This window comes from Lonchura striata, chromosome 2 (genome assembly GCF_050655825.1).
Source record: "Lonchura striata isolate lonStrDom1 chromosome 2, ASM5065582v1, whole genome shotgun sequence".
Taxonomy (NCBI): domain Eukaryota; kingdom Metazoa; phylum Chordata; class Aves; order Passeriformes; family Estrildidae; genus Lonchura; species Lonchura striata.
Genome location: NC_140704.1, coordinates 14,732,696 through 14,756,440, shown reverse-complemented (window position 1 = coordinate 14,756,440; position 23,745 = coordinate 14,732,696). Strand labels below are relative to the sequence as shown.

At 44.9% G+C, this 23,745-nt stretch overlaps 1 long non-coding RNA gene across 1 annotated transcript; it reads left to right on the top strand.

Moving 5' to 3' along the window:
• The first annotated feature begins 47 nt into the window (after positions 1–47).
• LOC146768121 (uncharacterized) lies at positions 48–7,725 on the top strand. Its single transcript, XR_014950659.1, has 3 exons — positions 48–404; positions 6,662–6,847; positions 7,201–7,725. It is a non-coding gene; the product is annotated as an uncharacterized LOC146768121 (long non-coding RNA).
• Positions 7,726–23,745: the final 16,020 nt, after the last annotated feature.

Genomic DNA, 23,745 nt, shown 5'->3' with positions numbered 1-23,745 from the left:
CGAGCGGCGGCGGGGCCGCCCGTCCGTCCGTCCGTCCGGCCGTCCGTCCCCCGCCCGCCCCGCCGCGGGCCGCCGGAGCGCTCCGGTGCGGCTGCCGGAGCCGCGCCAGCAGCTCACAACTGAACGGGCGTGGAACACCCAGGCCCTTCCGTCCCTGCCGAAACGAGCAGAGGGAAAACAAAAACCACGCACCTTCCTCGCTGCAAACAGGGGTCGGTCTGACTGTCTAACAGACGATACCCGAAGAAACCACATTTTTTAAATAGTTGCCCGAAGAGAAATAATAAGAAATAGTCCTTGACATTTATTTCCAGTTAACTCGCTTGGTATCTCGTACTATACTAAAGAAAGTTTTCAAACATTGTTTGAAAATATTTAGGTGGCCTTCATCGCGTTTTCAAATTGTAAGTAATCTTATCTTTCTCTTTGAAATGGCAGTATCTAGTTCTCTTGGTTGCAAAGATAACCTTGAAAGCATGAACTGACTGTAACTGATACTGTGGTATCTGAATGCATCTGCAAACAGCCTGAAACAATGGCATGGAGATGTGTAAACTCTCTGCACTCTATTAATCTAATGAAGGATAATGCTGGTCTAACTTCTGCTTTGACTATTTTAATGCACGGAAGGAGGAAGGAGACAGTAAATCCATCAAAAGGTGGAAAGAACAGGTTTGCTGAGGGAAGGACAAGCAATGGAAAAATGCCTGAGAAGTGCCAGTAGCAGAGAAAAACAGACTTTAACTGAAGAAAAGATGAAAACAGCATCTATAGGTTTAATTGAACACGTGCACATATTTTCATATGGAATTGCAATCCATCTTGAAATTTCAATATTGATAGTTCCTTGAAATCTCACGTGTATAATGCAACAAACATGCAAGATAAGTAGAAAACACTGCATATACCTTAAAGCTTCTTCTTCTCAAGCCTGAGTACTTGTGAGAATGTCCCCTTGACACCAAGGACCATTTGACTTCGGGCTGTCTGTTCACAAAACATAATTACTAAAATTCTGTTGGTGTTGTAAGACTGATAACACTGTCACACCCATTCATTCAGCAGTTATTCACAGGGTCTGGAAAAAACAGACTAGACACCAGCATTTCTCTTGTAAGGGAAAGAAAGAACATCTTGTATATAGATGTCCATTATTTATCCTTAAAAGGCAAAAGAAACATGTAAAAGGACAGTAGTTGCTTATCCATGTTCACTCTTTTGTGAATTACACATACATGAAAAAGATATAGAGTAATTCTTGGATGTTTCTGTCTAGTAGGATTCTATCTGTATGCCCAGTTTTGTGGTAAAAAATAATGTACTTGGAACACTTGGGTACTTCTGAACAAGCTGACTGCATTTTACTTGCTGACATGCCTGAGGTGTATATAAAAGCATCCCAAAAATCAGTTGTGGTAACCACATAGTAATTATCCTTCCTTACTGCCAAGGCTTCACTAGAGTGCTGCAGGATACAGCATTGGTGATTCAGTCTGAGGCACTCTTCCCTCTGAGTCAGGGTTGAACCAATGGTCCCACATAAGATCAACAAGCATAATAGAGCTGAAGGTGCCAGAAGATATGTAATTTTGAGTCCCTGCCCAAGTGCAGTCATGAAAGATTCCACATTACAAATAAACTGTCCAGCCCAAGTTCCAATTTTAGTAGCTGTTGCGTATTCTGCCTATGAAGGATTTCTCTGCCATTTAGAAAGAGCTAAAGTTCATCACCTTTACTCACCATGACTTGTTTTTCCTGGAGATGTAGGAATGCTGCCATACTCATACCTCAGATGGGACTACATATATATATTAGTTGGAAACATCCAGTACATGTACTGACCTCACAAATCCCAGACTGAAAGAACTGCCAACAATAATTGCTTTATGTAGTACATGCGAGCTATGATAGAGAGTACAGGACTCAATTCATGTATCTATTATGTTCTGACTGTTCTGTATCATACCTTGCACACAGCAACATCAGTCTCTCTCTTTGTAAACTGATTCCCTATGAAACATCAATGTTTGAAGTGTCTAGCTGTTCTATTACACCAAGCCTTCAAAGCCTTTGTCCAAATTTAACTGTGTTTGCCAAAAGGGAGTTCCCTTAAAGGTAGTTAAGCTCCCACAAGGTCTGTGGAAGCAGTCAGCCATATAGAGGTGGAGAAGAATCCACATAAGAAAGTGACATTATAAATGCTGCAATTGTGGAGGAAAAGAGGACAGTTACTATCTATGATGAAACACAAGTCCATAGAAAACAAGCTTCACAATTCTGAAAATCCAGTCTTGAAAAAATCAATTTCTGGTGTTTGAATTAGGCATAGAAATGTTGCTTTCACTTCTCAGATTCAAAAGTTCTCAAGTACTAGTGTTAGATGTATAAAAAGCTGAGCCTATTAATTTTGAAGGTGAAATTGCCTTTTTTTTTTTTTTTTTTAGTTCTGAGTCTATATCAAATCTCTGCAAGTTCAGCTGTCCATTATTTTATGCCTCAGTCACAGTAATTCTAGATGTGTGTCATGTTTTAATTAATTAGAAATGCGTATCTGAGAGTGGCTGCTGCCATCCTGTTACTCATAGTGCCAGAACTGGTGTTAGGTAACCAGCAGAAATGTGCTGCTGAAAACGTGATTGGTATTAAATCTGGGTTGTTTATTCATTGTTTGCCACCCCTCCTTACCAAACATAATCTCATTATGAACTGTGTTGATTCTTTCTTTCGGAAATGACCAAGAAGGCAAATACAAAAAGCTTTGTCACATCTAACAGGCATATACTGCAAATATCCACCTTGCTCATTGTGCTGTTTCCTCAAGTTTTCACTCCTTTTTAGTGACCTTTTCTCTTTTTGGTCTTATAATCTTAGCAGTGATATGCTGTAGAGAAACCATTCTGAATTTAGACAAATGCACTTATTTCAGCAAATATTTTTTATATAACTAGAATATATTTTTATTTTACTTTTAATCCTACTTACAAATGTATTTTATATAATGGCTAAGCTTGCCTGATATAAAACACATTACCTGGGACATCTCCTGTGTACTTTGCTCCTACTCTCAGTTTTTTGACAGCTTCCAGCCTCTCACCTCTATCTAAAAATACTCTTACCACCTACACGTAGACATACAATCAATTCCTTCTTTCTGTTCTTTCTCTGTACTACAAAAACACTTTTTCACAAAGTGCAGATGCTGTGGGCTTTTTGCATGAACTTGTCAATTTACTCCCTATCTCCTGACTCAACTAATAGATGAGCCATTTTTATTTATATAACTGTGCATTATAAGGAAAATCAATTGACGAGGGAACAACTAAAGTAAAGACTACAGAAAAAGGAACCCAGATTTCTCATGAGTTCAGTAAAGAACTTCCTTCACCATGACACTACAAAGGAATTTTCTGCCTTAAGGAGGAACTTTTATCCACAGTTCAGAGAAGATGATTTGTTGTACTGTGAAAAATCAGCAAGGAATTTGTAAATTTTTTACATTTTGCCAGAAGATTATTTTTGCAAATTGTATTAGGCAGAATGGACAGTGGCCAACAAATGGTTTTTCACTTTGCTGTTTGTTAGCCACATCACCATTGTGATCTTCAGGATTCACATCTCTCTCAGAGTGTCCAGTGGAAGCTGTTAACAAAAATTCAAACATACCTATTGTTTGTATTTGCAGTCTCAGTTTGCAACTGAAGGACATTTTTTTGCAGCTATCTGACTGTTAGCCTTACTAAAGAACAAAGTGAGATTTGTTTTGGTCGAACTGATCTTTTGATTCTGCTCTTGCCAAGAGCTGGTTCCCTACTCACCTGTATAGTTAAACTGTTTATTGTTTTCTCTTATCAATTCCAAACTGTATCACTTCTGTGTGGAGCACTAAAATATACCTCTGAGTCACAGCACAGAATTAAAAATTGAGAAAAGTAATGAATAATTTTCTGACTGAATAGCTAAAGCCTACAGTAGATGAAGGCGGACACTTCTTTGTGCTACCTTGACCTAAGACCTTTTCCTAAGCTAAATCTTAGTAGTCTTTGCACAGCTAGTCATGTCTTCATCTCACCACAGTTTGAGCTAACAGGCAATTTATCCTTTAAATAGTAATATCTATTTCGATAAACCTATAATAAAAAGTGCTCATATTCAAAGGCACAACATAAATGTCCATTTATACCTTTGAGAACTAAGGATAGCCCTGCATAAGTGACTTTAAGTTTTATATATTTTGTATATTTTCTAATGAAAAAGAAGGGTTGTTTAGCAACAACTGATAAGCAGAATCTAAATAATACATAGCTTTACAAAAAGAATTAAATAAACCCTAGTGTGATAAATGTTTTACTCATGTTGAAGTTAATTTTATTATCCTGCACCAAGTTCAGTCTTAGAGAGGATTCACAGAGGAGTTTCTGGTTCCTCAAATCACAGAAGTTCAGTATTTCCTTCAGTGCAAGGTTCTGGTGTGGCTTGGTAAACAACCCAGTCACTGGTGGGTGCTCTGAAACTGGAAGCTCCAACTCATACTGCCCATTGCTGGTCCCATGCAACCACAGAGGCTTCTCAAGGTCCAGCAAAGCTCCCAGTGGAGTCAAAGTGAAGTTATGTGAGGTTGTCTGGTCAATGCTGGGTGGTTTTTCTGAGGAACAGCAGAAACTAACAATCTGGATTGGTTTCCCCTCAGCTTAACAAACATAGTTAAAAGTCAGAGGAGAGGTTCATACTGCCCAAGTTTTTTTGGGTATATATTATTGTATACCTACATCAAAGATGGATGACAAAACTCCCTTCACACTCAGTGGACTTCTATTTATCACAACCAAAGGAGTCTGGGGATTAATTAATCTCTTCTTAGGGTAGACACCCATATGTGTTCAGATCAATTGCACTCTAGAGTCTGTTCATGTACTTACTGGAAATCACTGTCATAAAGAATTAGACAAATTCATGAGAGAAAAATGAGTGACATAAGTTTTAATTTTCAGCTGCCTCAAATCATATGAAAAATGGACACACATATTTTATTTCAGATGTTCTCCAAATTCTTTTGGTATATAAGCATGAATTTTCTTTCTTAAAGGTATTGCCTGGTCACCATGGGGCTGTTCTTGAAGAAAATTGAATTAGAGAGCAATCCTGGTGGAAGAGGTTTTACTCTATGCATCCCAGTGACTCAGAAAAATACTTAATCTGCTAACTGCAATATTCAGCTGAGTCAACATTCTTGCAAATCACAGCCTAAAGCTTGGCTGGGAATGGTCCTATTGCAGAACATGTGTGGGAGATGGCAAGCTAGCCTCTCACCAAAGCCATGGGGAGGACTGCTTTCACAATTTCACAGTATGTATGATCAAGTTCCAGCACCTGTGACTGTGTTTAATTGACTAGTACAGATGCCATCTTTTAGTCTTCCTTCTCCAGTTCCTCTGTTCCATCATAGCCCCTGCACCAACTCTTCTGAATTTTATCCTGCTTCATAAAAGAAAAAAACAATCCTCCTGTGCCAATAGCTATTGCAGAAAAAGTCAGGTAGAAGGTTGTGTCTTTTCCATGGCAAGCTGTGTTTCTATCTTTCATTTCTGAGTTTTGCTTCTGAAAAAAAAAAAAAAAAAAAAGTTATTTCAAGTCCCTGAGTGGGCTGGTATGAAGGAAACTATGTGCTGGCTCAGAGTTCTTAGTAATTTCAGTATATCATAGCCATTCCCAAGGAGTCACTGGAGTTCAGGGCCAAAACCCTTTCTAATCCATCACTCCTTCAAACAGAGATATCTTAAGGAATCCAAGTCCACATTTTGTATTTTGTTTGCTTTCTTGAAAGTTTCTCTGCTGGTTTTCCTTCCTCTTTCCACCAAAAAGTGAACAGAAACCCTTATAAAGAATTTCATTGCTCGAGGGCTGGCCTAGGAATAACGCCATAGGTGACACAGTCAATGCTGCTGCTGTCTCACCTACTTCTAGCCAGAAATGAGTCATTCCAGCTTTTCACTAGAGAGGAAACCATGGGACAAAGTGATAAAAGGGAATTGGCTGTGTCTTTGTTATTTTCATGTGGTTTTTAAATAGTAAAATAGAAGCTTCATTATAAAGAATGGAAATTTTTTGTATTTTGGCTCAACCATCGCAGTTTTACATCCCAAGCTGATGTGAAGGATCTCCTGGAATGTTTCATGTACATGGTTTGACTATTACAATTGCTCTGCAATAAAGAAAAGGAGAAATCAGAAGTTGTGTTGGCTGTGACACTGCACTGCAACTCTTTGCCATAGCTGTGGTCTAATGTCTTTTTCCCCAGCCTCAGCCATTCACTGAGCTGGCACTCCCTAAAATGTTTGTGAAAATGCCTTACCCTTATCAAAGTCATTAAAGCAATTCCCAAACTCTCATTAAAATTCTTGATTCATGTAATCACAGACTTCCTTTGAAAAGTCATGTTTCAATTTAATAAATGCTAAACCTTTTTAGAGGCTTATATCTCTTTTGAATTCCATGAAATAAAAATGTGTGCACTACATGGGCATTTTAGACAGTTCTAATTAGACCAGTTCCTAATTAGAAAGTCTAGAGGCCTTGTGCATACCAGGTCATGACTTTACCAGTACATAATATGTTCTCTCCATCCACTGTTTTACCTAACTGAGGTCATGATCTCTTCCTGCAGCATGGGAAGAAATATGGTGAGCACCTGTCTGCAGCAATGACAGAGTGAAGCTGTGTGGGATGCTGGTTTCGGTCAGGATGAAACTATGTCCTGGAAGGGGGGAGCCCCAGAGCAGTTGCAAACAGCTGAGCCAAGATAAAAGCTGTTAACACCAAGGCAGATCCACAAGGAAGCGGTGGCAGAGCTGTGTCTATTAAACTACTGATAAAAGAGTCCCTTGAAGGTGCTTCCAATTATGAAATAATAGCTCTACCTTAGGGATGAATGAACTCCAAAGCCAAGTGAGAGGTGTTCACTGGCTCAGAGTTTTGTTAGCATTATGTTTGCAATTAATGAAAAGGGAGGGAGAGTTCTCGGCTTCCTGCCGACACAAAAAATAAAAGCAAGGAGGGCGGGGGAGGGAACAAAATTAAAAACAGGTCCTGACCGGGGTCAAAACAAATTTAAATGTTAGAGTTTTTATACCAAACAATGACCTTGTAGTTTAGTTCAAATGAAGCAGAAACTGGCTTTAAAATAATGTCTATAATCTCTTCCAGATTAGCCTGCTAACCACAAGAGTCACACTAAATGGGCCACCTTTGGTCCCTCTGACTGCCACAGTTTTGGCGCATGGAAAATATATGAGCAGTCATTTAAACAAAGGGTGTGAATGCTTCTCAGCCTGGAGCACTTCTCGAGGATGGAAGATATCTCAAGCCCAGTTCCTCTGCAGGGAAGATTTAATTATTAATGCTAAGTGGAACAGCAGCAACAGGATTGCAGGCATCCCAGAATACTAAATGGCGTGGCTGCTAGTGATGAAGGACTGAGAAATAGGTGGTAGAGGGGGATTAAATCTCCTCAAGCAGATACTGAACCTGCATTTTTCATGCCAAGCCTGAGTGTTCAAAAGAGGCATCCCCCTCCCCCAGCTCTGTGATAGGAATACAATGACATCGCTTTTCCTTTGCTCTCCCTAGGCAGCATCGTTCAAATGAATTCAGATCAAATCTGAATTTTTTGAATTACTGTAAATTTCTTGTTAATTTACTATTCATTGGGAAATATATTACCCATTTCTAGTCCTGTTTACTGGAAATTGTTTTGTGCATTGATAACCACAAGTTATCTTCAAAAGAACCACAGTATCGACAATCATCTCTTGGTCAGAAAATGAAGGGCAGGACAGTTACTTCTGAGCAAGTGTTTCAAAGTGCAGTTTTCTGTGTCAGTCTGTGTGACACTAAATGATCTCTGGCACTCACTGCATCAGCTCCATCTTAACAGAATAGCAACAGAAGCGCAGAGCTGGTGGTCTGTGCATGCCACAAATTGAGTGTTTTGTTAGGTGCTGGACACACCATAATTCAGCAATAAGCATGAGACAAGTTATTGTTGTGGAGGCTGAGAAGCTGCCATGACAGCAGAAGTTAAAACACATCTGCTGATACAGCAATGAGGAAATAATAAGCAGATACTAATTTCTAAGTCATAGGTCTTCAGCTATTGCTCCTGCAATCAGGTACCCCCACAAAACAATTACTTTTGCATTTGCTTCTCAGAATAGGACAGGGGAGACACAGAAACTGAAGTATTGCTTTATCTTATGTGAGCAGCTCTAGTTTTCTGCATGATTTCTGAGTGGGCATTATCCATTCTTCCCATTTTATTGTGCCTTTTCTTTTTTTCTTTTTTTTTTTTAAGATGTTAAAACCATTAATCTTTGGAAGAGATCAGTACCAGGAAACCCTGAAATAAAATATTTCACCAAGGCCAAGAGTGTAGCAAGATGAGAAAACAAAAGGCACTTCACACAGGTAGCCCTGGAACAGCGGCAGTCACAAATGCTCAGGTTTTACAGCAGAGACCAGCTTTTTATCCCTCCCCCCCGGTGATTAGGAAACCAGGGCATGTTGTCTCACTTGCTATTCCTCCAGAAGAGCTTAATTTTTTTGACTTTCAGAGACAGGATATTGGCACAAGCAGAACGCTTGAGTTGAGACTATGGGCCTATATTTATGTGACTTTCTGTAATGAAAAAAGAATTAGTGGTGTTTAATCTTTACAACTGCAGGGTGTAAGTTATCACGTAGAATCGTCACTTTTAGACACAAACATACTCAATTCCCAAGGAAACATCCTTTACAGACTCCAAGTTAGCCAACCTCTGCTCCCTTGTTCATTCTACAGGAACAGAAGAAAGTTAAACAGGTTTTCATTTGCTGTGACAAAAGTCAACCTCACTACATTTTATGGCTTGCAAAGTGAGCAGGATGATTAACCATGAATCACAGGATAGAAATTCCTTCAGGGTATTTTCAGGAGCTGTGAAATAGCCATTGACAAGATGGTATCGGCATTTTGTCCCGGTCTTTTTAAAGGTGTATCCTCAACGCTCACCACTTTGGGCCTGCAGTATTATAGGCTACAGTAATTTTTAGGTCATCAGTCACACCTTGGCATCTCATGTGTGACCAGCCCCATCACCTGACAGATGGCAGGATGCTAGCTGGGTCATCTTTGAGCCCTAAGGCCAAGACAGGTGAATAAAAACACATTTACACTGCTGGAAAACTCGAAAGAGAAACAAAGGGAAACAAAACCCAGCTCTCTTCTTTGTTTAACCCCCCCACCCAAGCACAGATGAATTATGCACTCTATCCCTCTCCTGTGTATGCACTTTCTCGCTGGATAGATTTTAGTAATCTATTATTCATTGCCTTGCTCTCTCTTGCCTGCTTTTGCCTCTCCCCACACCGCAGGGATGTGCAGGGCTGCTGGGGACTCCTGCCCCCCTGCTCAGATCCTGCCTCACCCACTGTGGGTTATTTATTGCCAACTGCTGGAAAACCAGCGGGCACTGCCAGGGAACCCAGCCCTGCTCCACAGGTGAGGCCAGGGCCCTGGCTGGGGGGTGACCCGGGGCTCACTGCAGTGCAAGTGGCACTTTGGGGGTGTTGAGTTTCTCCCAGGGCTCTGGATCAGCCCCAAGCAATGGGATTATTCCACAGAACTGGGCTGTCAGGCAGGTGAGTAGGCTTGCTTTAAATAGAGATCTTTTCAGGGTACTTTGCTGGATATACAAGAAGACTTCTTTCTCCCAAGGGTTCAATAAATAAACACAAGTGAGAAGACTCACATTTTAAATTTCCCTAAGCAAGCAGGTATTTTAAGAACAGTAAGATCTCCAAGATCTTACTAAAGACAAAATATCCTTCTCTGGAAAAAAAGGAATGAAATTCCCATTTCAGAAGATCCTGACCATTTCTGCAGCTTCTGACAAATGACCTAATGGTCCTGCTGGGCCAAATGTGGGAGGAAAATCTACTGTACTTTGTCAACACACACTTTTAAAACAAGTTCTCATGCTTTTATATTATATGTCCTTATAAGGGACCTTAAAGATCATCTAGTTCCAACCCTCTGCCATGGGCAGAGATACTTTCCACTAAACCAGGTTGCTCAGAGCTCCCTCCAGCCTTGCCTGGAACTCTTCCAGGGATGGGGCATCCACAGCTTCTCTGGGCAACCTGTGCCAGTGCCTGGCCACTCTCATAGTAAATAATTTCTTCCTAGTATGTAATCTAAACCTATTCTCTTTCAGTTTGAATCAATTTCCCCTTGTTCTGTCACTACATACTCTTGTAAAAAGTCTCTCTCCATCTTTCTTGTGGGTTCTCTTCAGATACTGAAAAGCTGAAATTAGGTCACCCCAAAGCCTTCACTTTTCCAGACTGAACAAATCAAATTCTCCCAGCCTTTGCTCACAGGAGAGGTGCTCCATCCCTCTAATCATCTTGGTGGCCTCCTCTGGACTTGCTCCAAGAATGTCCTTCCTGTGCTGGAAACCCAGAGCTGATGCAGGGCTCGAGGTGGGTCCCACCAGAGCAGGGCAGAGCAGGGCAGAGCAGGGCAGAGCAGGGCAGAGCAGGGCAGAGGGACAGAATCCCTGCCCTGCTGCCCACCCTGCTTTGGATGCAGCCCAGGACACGTTGGGCTCTCTGGGCTGTGAGTGCCATGGCTGGGGCATGTCCAGCCTCTTGTTCACCCCAAGCTCTCCTCAGCAGGGCTGCTCTCAATCTCTCCAGCCCATGCTGATACCTGGGCTTGCCCCAGCCCAGGGCAGCACCTGGTGCTTGGTCTCACTAAACCTCATGGTGTTCCCATGGCCCCACTGCTTGAGCCTGTCCGGGTCCCTCTGTGTGGCATCCCATCCTTCAGGTGTGAAGCTCAACTTCAGCTATGGTGAAGCTCAACTGCAATCACTGTCAAAGGAAAATTATTTAATCTCTTAATGGGAGATGAAATTGCAGCTCTGATTTGCTGGGTTACCATTTATTCCTGACTGTATGTCGCAGTCATTTTATATCCCCCAGAGACATGCTTTTATAGAAGCATACAGATTACTTTTTATAGTTCTAAATCTTTTACTTCTGTATGTGCAACTTCAAGTAACTTTTTAATTAGTTTGTCAGATAGAAAAAAGGCGAAGTAAGGTACTCCAGTGGGTAATAATTCCAACCAAGGAAAATAGAATGTAGAGGAGAAACAACGATATTTGCTACACAAGCCTACAGTGTATAGGAAGATCTAGTTCATATGAGAGATAAAATTGCAAAACAATTCAAAACAGTAATTTAAGATTTGAAAATCCAAGCACTTGCTCTGGAATAATTTTTATTTAAAATCACATGTTTAATCCGCATTTTAGTATCCCGAATGTTTGGCTTGATGTGAGTGCTGGGAAGTTTAGCACAATTACTAGATGACAGATAGTACCCAGATTAACTTCCTAGGCTGAGGAAATCTGACAGTCACTTGTCTCCAGACAAATCAGGCTCTGACAAATGATGTGCTGATGACTCTCCATTTTCTGTAAATTCTGCAATTTTTTCATTATGTGATTGCACAGCAAGAGAAAGGTAACTGACCTTGCTAAAATCAATGTTCCCCAAAGTAAAAGAAGCCTTTGATTTGGTCAAGATCTTCTTGTGAAGGTTGTTGAAACTTTGCAATACACTGATTTTTGGTAAACTAAAAAATATATCTGCAGAGGCTGCAGTTCCTTCTCACGCTGGGGGTTTGTCACATGTATTTCATCCCCAGATTTATTCCTCTTAATTGACCATAGGATGGAGTTGTTATTTTATTATCCAACTCCTGCGCTGGGGAATACAATGAGACAAGTGAAGTAGTCACAGTTGTTCACATTTACAATCGACTCTGCCAGGAATAGCCAGTAATAGATATAACACAGTAAAAAGGTGGCTCTGTGATGAAGAATTAATACTGCAAAAAAAGAGAGAAGAAAATGCTGTGGAAACTGGACAGGCTTGGTGCAACTGTAGTGTGTGACAAAGAAACCCATGGCAAAGTTCTGGGAGTTGCAGGGGAGCACCACAGTTCCCAATTTTCCTCTTCTCCCCAGGGAATCTATGTTTCTGGGCAACACAAAAAATACTGCAGCAGAATGGCAGAATTGGTCTTACTGCTTGTTTTGGGAGGTGCTTCACTGGGGTATTTTATTGACTTTTAAAATAATTAATTTACTGAGAGCACACCAAGCCTGTCCTGCTGGAGGTTCATCTAGAGGTATAATTTAGGGATTTTTTTGAGTTATTGATTTTAGAACTGCTTTAGGGTGGGAGATAAGGAAATGTGATCCATGTAGGTGGATCTCACAATTTTCTTGGTGGTAGTTGGATTTAGGGGCTGGCTTGGCTGATGCACAGCACTGTGACACCAGGCCTGTGCTCAGCTGAGTTTCTCCCTCTCTCCCTGCCCTCCAGCCCACAGGGTGCCTGCACTGGCCCCACTCACTGAGTAAAAGAGTGGTTCTGTCCTCCCATGCAATGCCCAGGGCCAGGGAGGTGGCAGGAGCACTTCAAGCCTCTTCCCAAACCCAAGGGGAGATCCCAGCAGCCCAGAAGCCAGAGGAGAAGCAGGGGGTCCTCGAGTCACTGCCCCATGGTGCTGCCACCCAGGAGATGCTCAAGGAAAGGCTTGGCTCAGGGGTTGGTGGGGGCACCAGAGGAGCTCAGCTGGGACCAGTTTCTGTGCAGGGAAGGGGCAGCAGCAGGCAGAGCTGTGGTCAGCTCCTGTCAGGGGTTTCTTTACTTCACACAGGCTTCCCTTCACTCCTCAACATGCAGCCAGGCTGCTGCAGAACATGGATTTAAGACAGTGAAGATTTTTTTGTTAATAGGTTTCCATTTCAAAACCTGGAAGGTTTTATATAGTAGGGCACAGATTTTTCTGTCAAATCTAATCCCAGTCAATGCCCCGCCATAATCTCCTAATTACACTATGCAGTGGGATCAGTCTCTCTAATCCCTAATTATATCTTTGCTTGGAAAATGTTTTGCCTCACTTCTGTCTCTTCTACATGGTCTCCAGCTGCCCAGAGGATTCTCAGAGCTGCTAATAGTAATAATCTGCTGAGGTAGATCTCAGCAGTTTCTTAGAAGGAAAATACAAATTATCCTTAAAAAGTAATTCAGTTATCCCAAAACTGCTCATCAATTTGACCCAAATTTGTGGGGAAAAATAACTAACAAGCAAACAAAGATGTGATTAATTGTTGGTGACAATTTACCCCACTAAAGAGAGAGGACACTGCAGGATGCTCCTGGCCCCATGCCCTTGCAGACTTTCAGTTTGCACAAAAAAACCCTCACCCATAAAGCATCCCTCCTAATGGATCCCCACCCATCAAGGAGCATTTAGGCAAGGAACAGCGATTGCCTGGCTCTTCAGGAGATCATCCTTGAACAAGACATTATTTATTGGTCAATTGGTCACAGCAGCAGCGTTTTGGGGCAGTGTGAGATCCTTGTCATTCACCCAGTGCAGGGGGGCACAGCTGCTCTCTGAGGGAGGATTTCTCAGCTGATGCTGGCTGGCATCATGAATGTGTAGGAGCAGATATGTGCATGGAGCCTCTCCTTTTCTCCTTTTCTCCTTTTCTCCTTTTCTCCTTTTCTTCTTTTTTCTTTTTTTTTTTTTTTTTTTTTTACAAATGCAAAGAAATAAAACGTTTTAACGTGGGTTAGATGGAATGGGTTTTGTGGGCAAGGCTTTTTTTAGCTAAAAGAAACACCTGCAAATTTTAAATACTGCTCATTTTGGTAATTGCTTCTTTGTTTCTTTTATTAACATTTTGGTTCAGCTGCTGAACTGAAAAAAAATCAGTAATTTTCTCAAACTAGTTCATAATGCTGGGATGGGGCTGCCTCCCTGTTCAGAATAATAATGGTGATCTGCTTACTGTAGGTGTCAGTTTAGTGACCTGTGGAAAGTCTGCAGTAAAAATAATATGTGGTCCTTCTTCAGTCCTGTACAGCTTCTACAAAACAAAAGAAATCAGTGGTCTGTGCATCCAGCCTTACCACTGTAGCAGCTGGTAGAAACCTCTTCATAATATTTCGTCAGGACACAGAGATTTAATAACAATTATTATGTAAAAAAATGCAGAGTTAGATTAATCTCATATTGTAAGAACATTAAACCATTAATATTGTAAGAGGGCCATTAAATGGTGGAAGGCTCAAAAAGATGATCCAGGAGTACCAGGAGGGTTTGGGGACATGTTCGAAAGCAGCATTTAGTTCAAAATGCTTGTAGAAATACACTTACAGGCCATGAAGAGTGTGGGGTATAGAGGTGGGAGGTGTTTGATGCAGAATGAAATTTTCTTCCTAAAAATCAGTGAGAAAGAGTGGGAGTGGTGCTAAGGGGGAAGCTGGGGAGATCACCCTTCCCCTCCTCCCTCTGCCAGGCACGGGACACTGCGCTGTCTGCACCTCCCTCTTTTAATAAGAGCCTTAGCATATTACAAGCAGCATGATTTTAAATTTCAGTCTCAGTGGCAAATACTAGGGAAATACTGGGAAATACTAGGTTGGGCCCCCAAACCAAACACGTCTGATGTGATCATTCTGTGATGCTGGAAGCATTTGACAGGACCAGAGGACAAACAGGGTGGCACCCTGTTTGGATGTCCTTTGAAACAGCAAATGTTATTGACAGGCAACACGTGCTCTGAGTCATTGCAAAGGTGTCTCAGCTCCTGGACAGGTATTTTGGATGTGGAGCACTGGAGGTAGGACAAGCTGCATCACCCCCTGGTTCAGAGCCCAGCACTGCTGTGCCATGGGCATGGGACAGGCACAGATCAGCTTTCTTCACTGATCAGATTGAAGCCCTGGGCCATGGCATGACCATTCCCCACGCTCCATGGAATGGGAGAAACTCATATGAGAGGGAGGGAGCACTTGGTGTTTGTGTAGGACGAGGAAAGAAAAGGAAAGAAAAGTGAGTAGGAGGACCTTCAATACTCCCCTTTTGCAGGGGGAGAGCTGGCTCTCACCTGGGCTCAGGATTACTCTATCACTCAGAGGTGTGCTCCAGGACAGAGGAATTGTTGTTTCTTCAGAGAGGGAGCTGCAAGAGGGTCCCTGGGAGGTGCAAGCAGTCCCTCAGCCTGATGCTGCACAAAGGCCTGATACTACCCAGACAACTTGTATAAGTGGAGCAGGATTTTTGACACAGCAATGGTCTTAAAGCTCAGGAATTTCTAATTGCCATCACAACCCTCTCATTGCATGACTTATACTCAGTATGTGACACAGCATTAATTATGCATTTTGATTTACAAGTTGCAGCTAATTACTGTTGTCCTGGTGAGTGCTTCTATACTTCATCTTGTTCACACACACAGGGTTGGTAGGAATACTTCAGGGTTTTGCTCTACCTAAGCCAGACATTCGACAGCTATAAAATTGCAAGGAATCTTAGGTAAATAGTGGCAGCAAAAGCTGGGGGCTAGCTGGAGGTACATCCCCAAGTCACAGTCTGAGGGTGAAATTCATACATTCTTTCATCAAGTGGGAAGAGCAGATTTTGACTCCCTGATTTGTTAACCTCATATCTTTCCTGGCATCACAGCCAGCTTGGAGGTGTATGTAGTGAAATATGACTATAAATAATACTTCTTCACACCAACTAATCTCCTAATTTTTAAGGAGGAGCAGCAGCAGAGGGGAGGACCACAGCAGCTGGGGTGCCCACACCTGCCTGGGGCAGCTCCAGGGCAGCGGGGAGCCAGCAGGACCCAGCATGGAGTCACTGTGCCATGGGGCACCTGGGTCCTCCCTGCTGAGCCCCTCCTGCACCTGCGGACCTTGGAGTCACTGAGGGCATGGCTCCAGCACAGGTGACACTGCCCGTGCCTGTGCTGAGCCTGGGCTGTGCCTGTGTGTGACAGGAAGGGCCACGTGTGCCACCCCCTGCTCCTGAACCTCCCATTCCTCTGAACGTGCCCAGGGCTGCCCTGGCATCCAGCAACATCCTGCTCCGGCCGTGCCCTGGCTGCTGCTCACAGGCTGATTCACCGGGCACTGGGAGCTGCTTCCCTTCAAACACACTGCCCTGGCCTGAGCTCTGCAGGCTGCTTTTGGTTTGGTTTTCATTTAATCTGCCTTTCCCTGTGGGCAAAAGCCTGCCCTTCTTTGCAAGGGAAGGTCAGGGCAGAGCTCAGTCAGGCAGCTGAAGTGCACAGGCAGAGCAAAGACGCTGTGTGCACCTGCTTTGGAGCAGTGTGAGAGGCAGACCAGGAGCAAGGAGCTTTCGTCTGAATGCAGCCCTACCACCTCAGCCCTTCCATCAGCATCTTAGTTATTAACATTAATTATTTAATGCTTAATAATGGCATTCTACTGCTGCTACTGACATACTGTGAGACTCAAAAAATCATTCTGTACCCACATGTGCAATCTTTACACAGAAAAGAAGTCTGACCTCTGTTAAGTGTTTCATAAACCAAGAACAATAAAAATTGTTTTCCCCCAGGAGCTGTTTTCCCTATTTCAAGTGAGACTTTCCCAATACTTATTTGTCTGCTTATAAAAAAGTTTAAAATGTTCAGCAGTAAGAAGTGCCATTATAGGAACAAATTGCACAGAGTCTTCAACACGTGACAGTTTGGGGTAATCTCACTGACAGTATTGCGCACACATTAGAACACACATCAAATGAAAATAATATTTCAGAGAGGAACATATTCCACGTCACTCCCCCACAAGAATACTTCAGAGGGTAGGAGAGACCTGCAGCTGTTTGGAAAGTATTAGTCTCATTGCAGAATGAGGCAATATTTAGTGACATATCTTTTTCCAAGTAAATCAGAGTGCAGGACAAGATCTTCCACTTTACTGATGCTCTGGGGGTGCTTGTGCAGAAGAGAGGTGGCACAAAACAGCTGCCTACCCCCATGCCCTGGTGCCCAAGTGCAGCAGCCACCCCTGGTCCCTGACAACAAGGTGCCCCCTTGGTCTGCCCTGGCAGGAGCAGCTGGTGGGCTGCTGCCACCAGCACCATGGTGTGACCAGTTTTAAGAGACACACTGCAATTCCAGGGCAGTTTTGCTCCTTGGTGAACGCTCACTGTGCCCCATGGAGTGGGCAGCAAAGAGCTCTCAGTGCAGGACTGAAGCCACCTCGGGCTCTTGCCTTGAAAACAGACACACTAAATAAAATGTGACCTCTTCTGACACTTGGGACCAGGCCCAGTCTGCACCAAGCTGGTTTATGCAGCCAATGCCCTGCTGGGACAGAGTAGCTGCTCCTTTCCCACCTTCCAGAGGGATGCTCATCCACAGCTGCTCTGCTCCCTGGAGTGGGAGGAACTCTGGCCACGGCCACCCAGGCACTGGTGGGGCTGCTGCTGACTTCAGGCTGTGTGGGCTGGGGCTGCACTGACAGTGAGAGCAGCCCTGCCTCACCCACTCTCGTGGTGTAAACTGAGTGAGGTAATTTCAACTGGAGAGCATCCACAGGGATGGCTCTGTATTGAAGGATCAGCAGAACATAACAGTCTCCAAACATGCATGCACATGCATGCATCTACACACATCTTTCTGTATATACACATGGTGTGTATATATATATATATATATATATATATATATACATGAATAAATAGTACAATAATTTTGTAGTGCTGGGAGAAGCCTGAGGTATTTAGTGTACTAAGTAGCAGTCAGCTTCTACATGACTTTAATAAGTGTTTGTTAATGCGTGTAACAAATGACTGCTGACTGAGTCAAATACAAATGATCATATCAGTAACTTGTACAGAAGATAAACCTAACTCCTCAGCCAAATTCATTTCCCTGCTCTCCTTCTCTAGCTGGCATTTACAAGCTCCAAGCCTAGAAAACAATTCTGCTACAATAATCACACAAAACTAGCTACGAGCACAGACCAGAGTCACAGGGATGATTTAGGCTGGAATAGCACCCTGTGATATTTCATTTTTGAGTAGCATTCATAATATCACAACTACTCAGGGTATGCAGAAGAGGTAGGTAAGTACCCACAAGGCAAAAAGCAGTGCAGGGAGTGCAGTATGCCCCAGGCAGGAGCTGAAATAGCTGCTGAGGAGGGTAGAGCCCATCCCTGCTCCTTATGACAGCTTAAGCAATAGTTTTTTGCAAATATTCTTTCTAAACTCAGCTTTAAAAAAAAGAGTGGGGGAGAGGGGAGGGTTTTTGCAGCTCTTTGAAGGTATATGGGAAGTAGGAGTAAGAAATTCTGTGCAGACCCATACACCATACATGAGTCATGACTTTCTGTTTCAGTTCATTTAGCTCCTGGGTTTGGTGTTCATTGCTGCTACATTCACCCTCTGGTTTAGGAGTTTTTTGTGGTTAAAACAGCCAAGACATGGGAACTCCCGGTCTAGCCCTTCCTCTGCCCAAGGGCAGTGGCAAGCTCTTATTGACCTCTCAGCTCCACTGGTGGAAGTTCTCCACTTCTTCATGGAGTCCATAAATATTTCTTGGGTCAAGTCAGTGTGAGTCCCTGGCCTAGAGGTCACCACTCATCAGCAGAGGTTCCCATCCTCACACCTGAAAATGCTGAATACCAAATAATGTAACCTGTAATGTTGCCTGCAGGACAATCTGGGACACTGAGCCCTAATCTGAGTGTGAGGGGTCAGCACCTCCCCTCTCCCCAGCTGTGGTGTCCCAGAAGGTGACATACATCCAGGGACTTTGATGTCTGTGAGTGTGGAACAGGAGGAGGTAACAGAACTGGAACCGTCCTGGGTCAGAGCAGGTTACTGTGGTGCACCTAAATTTTGGGTTATGATTTTGTCTGAAGCTCCTCTTAGATGCGGGTGGTATGCAATCTGCATGGCTATAAAGACACAATGGGAATTAAAACAAAAGGTGGCTTCATTAATTTTTTCTAAAATATCTGAGGTCTATATGAGTTCAACACTTCCCAGTGGTTGCTCAGTTCTCTGTTGATGATCCTGTCAGTGATGCTGCCCACTGCTAGCAGCAGCACAAGGCAAACTCCTCCAGCACTGATCTGCCCTCAGCTATGCTAATGAAGCAAAAGCTCTGCTTAAGGCGAAAGACTTTTCCTGGGATAGCATTCAGGAATTGTAAAGGCAGGGGAAGAAATTAAATTGAGCAAAGAAATACTCTGTACCTCTTTATTCCTTTCAAGTACAACACCACACTCATTTTCTGAAGAAGTCCCCTCGACTTTCCCCAGTCACATGAGCCATTTTGTCTTTGAAGATCTCTTCAGGCACATTGGTTTTGTCTGCTCTTACGGACCTACTTAATAAAGAATACTTCCATGTTCGCTCTCACCATATGAAAGCGCAGACTCCTCACAGTGATGCACTGGACTAACAGCAAGCAAAGCCCACGGGGCCCACACTTACCCATGTGGCAGATTGGTTCTTTCCTCCGGCCTCACCTCCCCCAGTTTCGAAGTGTTAAAGGAGTGAGGGACCTGTCCTGGCAGGGAGGTGCACTCCAGCCAGCAGGAACCCATAATGGCACAAGCACTCATTCTGCTGTGTCAAACCCCTGGCAGCGCTATCGCTGCATATTTTCCCGATGCTTATCTCCTCTCCCAGGGTGCAGCTCAGGGGAAACGTGTTTCACCAAGCCAGTGCCAACCCGAGCCAAGCCACCGTGGTGTTCGTTAGGAGCGAGGTCTCGGCACCGATTCCAGCATCCCTTCAGCACCCAGCCCTCGGCACTCACGGAAGGGAAGGCAGGATGGGGCGGCGTGGCTTTCGCTGCCCTCTCCGCGCCAGCGATGCTGCACTCCCCAGCCCCGGGAACAATCCCCGCTTGTTCCCGCCCGGTGACCGGGCAGGATCGGCCGCAGCTCCGCGGCGAGGAGATGGAGCTAACGCAGCCCGGGAGAGACGATGGGGAAAAGAAAAAACCAACAAACCAAGCAACCCAACCAAACTCAACCCACCGTGGGTTTTGAGAGGCTGATCTATGCGGTTCCTTGGGTGGAAAGGCATCTGCAGGGACAGCCTCATGCTGTGTTGTTTGTGGGGCTGAGGACAGGACTGCACAGAAGTGGGGGTCAAAGAGGTGACATTTAGAGCAGCAGAGCCCCTGAATGACTTGCCTGACTGCTGTGACTTTGGCTTCCATCATCATCATCATTGCCATCATCACCTAGGCCCTCTGTAGGGTGCTGCTAAGAACCTCAGCCCTGCCTGAGGCTGTGTGGCCCAGGGAAACTCCCCCCACCCGAGCGGATCTGGGGAATGTAATCACCAATTGGGGGAACAAGTTAAGGACACCAAAGTGTTTTGCCATGTTCACCAGCCATGGAGCTGGTGAGAACATTTTCCAGCCCCGACCCGGCAGAGTTTGCAGCCCCCAGGGAAGGAGTCTGCCCTTCACCCTCTGCAATTTTCTCAGGGTTGTGCTCTCCAGCACTTCCAAATGACTATTTTTTTTTTTTTAAATTGCTGAGAAGCTGTTGTGAAGGCTTGAATGTCTAGGAATCTTTTGGGAGTACTGGTTATACCCATATGCATCTTCTTGCAGACCTGGATGTGACTTTCTGCTCTGGCTGGAGGCTGAGGGTGGTTCTCCACTTGCCTTGCTGGAAAGCCCTGAAGGAAAGCAAGGGAGGCAACAGCACCCACCCACTGCTCTATTTGGCTGTCCCAGCATCACCATTTTCAAGTGCTAGCAGGATGCTGCTGTAAGGCAGGATGAAGAAACACTGCTGGGAGTGCTCTCAGAGCCAAACACTGAGCTGGAAGCAGAGGAAAGCCATCCCACAGTGCAGGCCAAGTTATCTGCAGGTCCCACTTGTGCCTGAGTAGACACACCTGAGAAAATCTCTGATAAGAAAACTTAGTGGTGCCAACCTCATAGGGGTCTTTAGGCATCAGAGCACACTTACAGGTTATAATTTCATCTTAACTCCCTGGTACGTTTTGGGAGTGCTTCTTGCCTCCAAGAGCAGGAGCAAGCCCTGCTGCTGTGGGCAGTGTTTGGGACCCCTGCCTGACTGGGTAGTAGGGGGAGGGCTGCAAATGCATACTTTGTACTCTTGATCCTCCATGGTCTGTGCCCACAGCCCGCTCATGATCCCTGCAGCCCAGCAGAGGATGGGAGCTATGGGCAATCAGCAAAAAAAGACTCCTGAGACAGCACATCCATCCATTTCACAAGCCTCCATATCAGAGGTAGTCATTGAAAGATTTAGTTCCTATCATTATTTATTGTATCAAACCAGAAATCTCAGAACTGGTTACAGAAGAAGGTGTTATTACAGAAGAAGGAGTTATTAGCTGTCTAGTAATTTAAATTATCTACTCCTCCTTACTTCACTTTTTGTGGAGCTCTGTTGACGATTGAAAAAAAAACAAACCAAAAACCACAAGTTCTGTTGCTATAGCTACCAAGATGATCTTCCAGCCATGAGATTATGATCAATAAAATATGCCAGATGTGTCTCCAAGAGCTTCCATTAATAAAATACCAAGTGTGATGAGAATCTTCAGACTAATTCTAGGGGACACGAATGAGATGCTTTTAAATATCTCAGCTGATGAAAAGTAAAAAGCAACTAGCACCGGTAAGATTTTATGCCAAGCACTAACTGAAGCATTGCTCTCACTGAGAAGCATGCACCAAAATAGCCTTTCAGAACCACACAGCCCAGAAAGCTGAGCACAAGCGAAAGGGGAACCCTGTGTTTTCCAAGGCTGACATTGGTCCTTTCCCTCCTGCAGATCTGCTGATGTGCAGAACAAAACCCCGGGGCATGTTGTAAAAGTGAAGGCTGAATTTCCTGTCCTTGCAAAACCTCTTCTTCTTCTTTGCAAGTTGTCTGAAAAAGCTCAGTATCCATTTCCCTCTGGAGTGTTTTCCCACGTGTGCTGTAACTCCAAAAGAAAATAAAGAAGAACTCAGGGTCGGGCCCAAGGAAGCTGCAGCAGGAAGGAACAAAGGCAGCAGAGCAGGAGCAGAGAGGAACCTCTGAGTCAGCTCTTGCCTGAGGGCCAGCAGCTCCCTTCCCAGCACCACGGCAGGGTGTGCGGGCTCTGCTCACCCTTCACTGGCCCCTGGAGTCTCCTGCAGTGGATATCTGCTCTTCTCTACTGGAGATCTTTGGTGTAACAGCTTCCAGACACCTCTGGGCCTCCTTCTCCACAGCCTTGCTTTGTCCTAGGTTGCCAAACTCCGACCAAGAACACAACAAAACCAAACTCCATCCTTTCCTAGGCTAGCAGTGCAATTTCTACCAGCTTTATCAGCCCAGCATATGAACCAAGGATCCTTTTTTTCATGTCCACATATGCTTACGGCCCTGCAGTCAGTTGTGGAAACAGTTCTCCTCCCCTGACAGCTCCTGCATAGGTTCCAGTTAGAATTAGATGAAGAGTAGAAATAAAAATTTTATTCAATTTGACTCATGCTTTTATGCTTATTTTTATGCATTTTGGCTCTTAAAAAAAAATATTATTCATATTCTCTCAATTTGCACTTCCCAGCTCATTTTCACCAGCTAATAAAGGTTGATAAACTCACTCCAAGCTTTGTGGATGCTTTGAGTCCAGTTTGAACACTGCATCGCTGATTAGCCCATAACAGGCAAGGTACATGTCTGCTGCCATACTGTCATTGAATTATCCTGTGCTGGAATTGGATGCCACTGTTTGTCGCTGTGGGAATGAAATGTTAATTTAATGCTATCTGCATTTATTAGAGAGCAAGCCCATTGTACAAGCTGCCAAGGGAAACTGACAGTCCTCTACAATAATGAGCGCAGGAGGAAAAAATCCATTTCTCATCAGGAATGACTCTTCCCACCTCTTTTGTGCTGCTCAAGTGTGTGGATGAATGGAGACAAGTCAGCTGGAAATGAGAGAAAAATACAAAAATGTCTCAAGCTTCACCTATGAGTGGACTTGATTCACCCACTGCACAGGTCTGACTTCCTGTCATTAATTCATACAATTTATTTTGCAATTCAAATAAAGAAACCAAATTTTTGCGACATTTCCAAGTATCTTCCTGTAAAAAACTGTGATTTAAACAAAGAGTGGAAAATGCCTAGCACGGTACTCTGGTACTTATTCAGAAACATATTGTGTGTTTTAACTGGGAAAAGAGCTGCCAGGATTCACTCCTGTGCGGCTCGGGGGGAAGGAGCAGCACGGCCGCGGCCCCCGGCAGGACAAGAGGGACCCGGCGGGTGCGCGGCGGCGCCGGGAGCCCCGGGCCGAGCGGGGCCGCGCCGGGAATCTCCGGGAGCCCCGGGCCGAGCGGAACCGGGCCGGGAATCTCCGGGAGCCCCGGGCCGAGCGGGGCCGCGCCGGGAATCTCCGGGAGCCCCGGGCCGAGCGGAACCGCGCCGGGAATCTCCGGGAGCCCCGGGCCGAGCGGGGCCGCGCCGGGAGCGGCGGCGATCCGGGATTCTCCGGGAGCCCCGGGCCGAGCGGCGGCGATCCGGGAATCTCCGGGAGCCCCGGGCCGGGAGCGGCGGCGATCCGGGAATCTCCGGGAGCCCCGGGCCGAGCGGGGCCGGGCCGGGAATCTCCGGGAGCCCCGGGCCGAGCGGGGCCGGGCCGGGAATCTCCGGGAGCCCCGGGCCGAGCGGGGCCGGGCCGGGAGCGGCGGCGGTCCGAGATTCTCCGGGATTCTCCGGGCCGAGCGGCGGCGATCCGGGATTCTCCGGGAGCCCCGGGCCGAGCGGCGGCGGTCCGGGATTCTCCGGGAGCCCCGCGCGCCCCCTGGCGCCGGACGGGCGCCG